This window comes from Triticum dicoccoides, chromosome 4B (assembly GCF_002162155.2).
Source record: "Triticum dicoccoides isolate Atlit2015 ecotype Zavitan chromosome 4B, WEW_v2.0, whole genome shotgun sequence".
Taxonomy (NCBI): domain Eukaryota; kingdom Viridiplantae; phylum Streptophyta; class Magnoliopsida; order Poales; family Poaceae; genus Triticum; species Triticum dicoccoides.
In genome coordinates, this window is record NC_041387.1 from 314617176 (window position 1) to 314622873 (window position 5698).

Here is a 5698-nt window from a genome sequence, read left to right on the forward strand (position 1 = left end):
TACCCATCAGAAACTCATCTCCCTCGCACTATATTACTAGTTGACCCATTGCGCCGAATGGCACGGAGACCTGCTGATTCCATGTTGGCGATGAAAAGAAATCCATGATTTAGTTGATTTTGTTACGGGCAAGCACATGTAACAACAAATTTAATCTCTCTTAGTTTAGGCAAACAAGGGCTTGTTGTCTATAATAGATGTCTATACACATTTAAATTTGGTAGCATAGAGTTCTATTTGAAACAAAATCTATGTAACAAATCTATTCCCCTTTAGTAAGAAACAATGGTATTTTGTTGTCTATAATGAGATGTATATACACATTCTAATTTGATAGCATAAAGTCCCATTCAAAATCATGTCGCCGAAAATACGTGTATCTTTTTGAATCAGTGTGCACATTGTAAAAAACCATGTATTAGTTGTCTTAGTTATGAGCATGCACATACGGTAACAAATAATCCCCTTTAATAAATAATAGTTTTGGTGTCTGCAATAAGATGTACATGCACATTTTACTTTGGTAGTGTGGAGTCTCATTCAAAACCACATCGTTTTGGAAATATATGTACTTTTTAGTATTCTTCTATTTGAGCAAGTACACACGGCAAGAATTTAGACCCTTCTCTATACTTTTTGCCTAAGAACATATATAAAGTACATATCTTTTTTCCTTAGAACATATGTATACTTTTTTATATGAAACACCTTGCATTCCATTAACATGTGGTCGCGGCAAGATCGCCGGCCACTGCACGGGTTACATCAGCAGGAAAATTGGTAATCCACAGAGTATGGTCACTTTGAACTTCCCGAGAACCGAGACTTGCCAGCACATGCGCTGGTGTGTTACAGTTTCGGGGAGAGAACTCCACTCGGTACTCGATGAAACCCAAACGGAGATGATATTTTGCTTCTCTGAATAAAGCTCCTAGAGCTGCGCCGTCACTGGCGTCCGAACACACAGCCTGTTTCAGATTTAGACAATCCGTTTCAAAGATGACTTTGCCTATGGCAAATTTTCCAAAAGGTCGATCGCCTTCAAAAACGCATTGCTTTCAGCCTGTAACGGTTCAAACAAGTTACTGAGCGGTCCAGCGGCTGCGAACAGCATATCTCCGTCTGGCGCTCTAGCAATGCAGACCCAACCTCCCGTACCAGATTCCGGATAGTATGCACCGTCCAGGTTGATCTTGACGAAGTCAGGTAGCGGCTTCCACTTGCTCGTATCCTTTATAACAGGCTTTGGAGAGGGCGTAAAAACCTGGCACCATTCAGCAACATCAAAAGACAGTTGTGCACTAAATTCTTCAGGCCTTAGTCTGTGTTCAACATGCCATTATTCCTCAGTCCACCACTTCCACAATAGGCATATGACCTGAAGCTTGATGTTTTCCGGTTGTGCAAAAATACGCTCAAGAATCTCCAACTGAGATTGACATAAAAGAAGCACCTGTCTCACACCCTCTAGCTGGGTGGTTCGCCAAACTTTTTTGACTTCCTTACAACGAAGGAAAAGGTGGCCGCCAACTTCAAGCAGACGCCCGCAAACGCAACAACGAGTATCCAGCTCCACACCATGTCTTTCTATATTCATTAGCAAGGGATGGCTATTATGAGCGTACCTCCATAAGAAGTGTTGTACTTAGGGAGGGCAATGAGCTTTCCCTACCGCGTGCCAGACCCCTATCCTCCGCTGCGATTGCGAGCTTGCTGAGCCTTCACCAGTAGCACGGTTAGCTTGTTGATGGGTAATACCAAGCTGAATTTGATAAGCTGATTTGACAGAGAAAAAAACCCTTGGGTTCAAAATGCCAGGCAATAAAACCCATTGAGAACATATGTATACTAAACACCACATATAAAACCTGTTAAGGAGGCCTTATACTATTTTAGAAAGAGTAGTGTTTCTATCAACTTTGTTTTTGTGCGTTTGAAAAAAGAGAGTATTATGTGCCACTTAGATGCATGTATATTTCAAAGCAATCGTATGGCAACCAGTTCGGCCCATGAATCAAGCAACTTACTTATCCCGTCTTCTCGGCACTTATTTATCCCTTCTTCCTCAACAGCTTCGTTCGGTCAGAGACAAAACTCCTAAGTAGTGCTTCCATCATCTCAATAATTGGAATGGATATCATCCACTACAATGAAGAACAATAACATTTATCTATGTCTTGAACAATAATAACGTCATTTACAGTACGTTTGGTCAAGCAACCGATTAGCAGAACAAGAACATTTCTCTATATCTTGAATTCCATATATGGGGTTATTAATATATCGACTTGTATGGATGGCTTCACTCGTAACAGTACATATCCCATACTCCAGAAAAAACAATACATCTGCCTTCTCTTTATTTGCCTGGCAAAATGTCCATTAGATGAGTCAATCAAATAGGAGGGACTGGGGAGTATTTCAAACCGAAACAAAGAATTCATCCTAACTACGTGAAGTGGAGTAGCTTTAAAGCCTCTGAATTATTTTGCTGCTGCTCCAGCAGCAAAGTGCAGGCCTCCAAGAACCAAAAGATGCCACTTGAGCTCTCTTCAACCTCATAAGCCATGTTGTTCTTTATATCCTTAACCCCAAAAGGATACATCGTCCTTCGGGATTCCATCTTATATCATAAATATAATGGCCTCCACATTGAGGAACTACTGCAGTTCTTATTCACTCAATACAAACAATAAAGGTTTTTTTAATAGATGCACATAGGCATTCATGATGAAGAAATCAAAGGAAGTAGTTATTGACCTGTGTCGCGCCAGATAAAGTGGAATGAAGCCGTATTGATGCCATAATAACATCCACCCCAAAATAAACTAAAATATTTTCTGATGTCAAAGAGTCATAATTATTTGTCTATCGAAGTTCAAGATCAGAAGTTACAAAAAATAACAACAAGACTTTGGAGTCTTGGCAAATCATTGATATCTTCAATGTACAATTTTATTTCAAACTTAGATGGTGAAATATTTGTACATGAGAAGCAGGTGACTCACAGAAAGAGCCCACGACTCTCTGCTTTCTGCAGAACAGCTAGCTTTTCAGCATGTCTTAACAGACAGGACACAATTATGCAAAAAATAGAACGAGTAAAAGGCGAACGTAAATCTAAATTCAAATGTTAACAACTTGTGTACTTTTTTGACACCTAACAACTTGTGTACTTCTCGAGATTTCAGAGATAAAACAAAATATTAACAAATTTACTGTTGACATTCAACTAATTGGAAAATGGAGAAAGCAGACAATCAAAGATTATCAAATATAACAGTGGGAAAACTGTAAAGGAATGTGATTTAAGATAATAATAGAGAGACATTTAATGGGACTTACATCTGAATGGTGATCCAACAAAAGCTTTATGGTTGCATCCTGCTTCTGTAAAGCAGCGACATACAACAGTGTTCCATGATTCCTTTACAATTTTGTACTATCTAAAGCATTTTTCATGGAGATAATCATGATATGTGATCATGCAGAAATTCTTTTGCCTTTTGAAAAAAATGGCTGTAGTTGAAAATACATACATTCTAACTCATGTTGAATTTCCATACAAAAGTCTGCAGCAGGAACACACATGATAGAACACAAAAGCCATGTATATAAAATATACAGAACAGATATGAAAGGAAGTTTTCATCCATACATTGAACTTCGCAATATAAATCATGTCCAGTTCCCCAATAGGCCAAAAGATGTCACCGGATCACAAAGAACTTCTTACGAGCACATACCATGCCCTCCAGCAGAAAATCCTTGCAAACTTAACTGCTCCAACATGAATAGGTGCATACCTTTGAGTAGTTACCTTCCTTCAAGATCAACGCTTGAGCTCCATCGAATGCTTGTCTTGCCAACTGCTTTGAGTAGTTACCTTCCTGCTAGTACAAAGATCAAGCCAGACAACCAATATGCTTGAGAGAGAAACATGATCCAAATATGTTGCCACAGAGGAGAAGAAAAGTGCAGACAAAAACAATAATCAAAAGAAAATATAGCTTAAAGAGGAAGCACAAACCTTGATAGGCAAAACAGCAAACGATGAACAAGCAGCAGTTTAGAAGAGTAGGCAACAACAACATCACCTGTAAAATAGAAGAACGAAATTGAGTATTCAGAAACCAACAACCAGATCAAGCAAATAATTTGGTAGTATAAGGATGCTCCATTTTTTTATGTAGTATGTACGTAACCATGATTTACAGATACTGAAGCTAGACCGTAAAGGCTACTTTCTTAATGTACACTTGCAGTATCACATACCAGAATTGATGGAGTTTTTACATGTAATTAGACTGTTAAAAGGAAAATGTAAATCTATAGATGCTAGAACATATGAATGTTGTTTAACTGTAGAATATTGATCCAAGAGCATACCATTGGTTCCACGCCTCTGCCTGCTCTCAAGTAAGGTTTCTGTTTCATTTTCTAAAGGCTTCGGTTTCAGTGTATAATCACTTTGAGTCATCAGTTATGGAATAACATTTAGAGTCGTATGAATCTGCAGAAAACTACACAAATACACAAGCAATCAAATTGTTGCAAAGCAAAACTCAGGTTAGCAAAGACAGCTTCAATGATTCAGTAAAATTAAAGGAGTTTAGTTACCTACCCAAAAGAATGAATTAATGTGCAGTATAAAGGCAAAATTACAAACAACTTCTATTAAAATGTAAGAACACAAGATAGAAAAAAACCATCTCATACCTAGATTTCCACAGATATGTTGAATTTATCCGATAATTTTAGATAGGAAGGCTCGTCCTGAAAATACTATAATAGAAAAGGGGGAAACACATAAAGCAAAGAAACAAAAGCCTCCTTTATAGTGGGGAAAGGAGGTCCATGGCAAATTGATTCCCTTATTGACGAGGAAAGAGCAAGCTACCAAACAAACTAACAAACGAAACAATTTTTTATGAATCTAGCTAGGTCAGAGAGCATCTCCTGAGCAGGAACAAACAAAAATCCCCTTTGCAGAAACTTATCTGAGGTACCCAACAAACTTAAAAGGTAAAGAAAACCTATATGAAAGCCTAGCTAAATCTGAGCATCAGGTCAACTAAAATAAACAAAAAATTGCAGGAACTGAGGGAGTCCTGGATTAGGGGGTATCCGGATAGCTAGACTGTGTACTATGTCTGGACTATTGAAGCGTGAAGATACAAGACTCAAGACTTCGGCCCGTGTTTGGATGGGACTCTCCTTTGCGTGGGAGGCAAGCTTGGCGATCCAGATATTATATTTCCTTCCTTGTAACCGACTCCATGTAAACCCTAACTCTCTCCGGTGTCTATATAAACCGGAGAGGTTGGTCCTTAGAAGGCCGATCACAATTACATTCATACCATCATAGGCTAGCTCTTAGGATTTAGCCTCTACGATCTCGTGGTAGATCTACTCTTGTACTACCCATATCATCAATATTAATCAAGCAGGAAGTAGGGTTTTACATCCATCGAGAGGGCCCGAACCTGGGTAAACATATGTGTCCCTTGCTTCCTGTTACCATCAGCATTGACGCACAGATCGGGACCCCCTACCCGAGATCCGCCGGTTTTGACACCGAGATTGGTGCTTTCATTGAGAGTTCCTCTGCGTCGTCGCTGTCAAGCTTGATGGCTCCTTCGATCATCACCAACAACGTTGTCCAGGGTGAGACTTTCCTCCCCGGACAGATCTTCGT

At 39.2% G+C, this 5698-nt stretch overlaps 1 long non-coding RNA gene across 1 annotated transcript; it reads right to left on the reverse strand.

Moving 5' to 3' along the window:
• Positions 1–3719: 3719 nt before the first annotated feature.
• LOC119293597 lies at positions 3720–4439 on the reverse strand. The gene is made up of 3 exons (XR_005143134.1): positions 4390–4439; positions 4031–4097; positions 3720–3890 (listed from the first exon to the last, which is right to left on the reverse strand). It is a non-coding gene; the product is annotated as an uncharacterized LOC119293597 (long non-coding RNA).
• Between the last annotated feature and the right edge of the window lie 1259 nt (positions 4440–5698).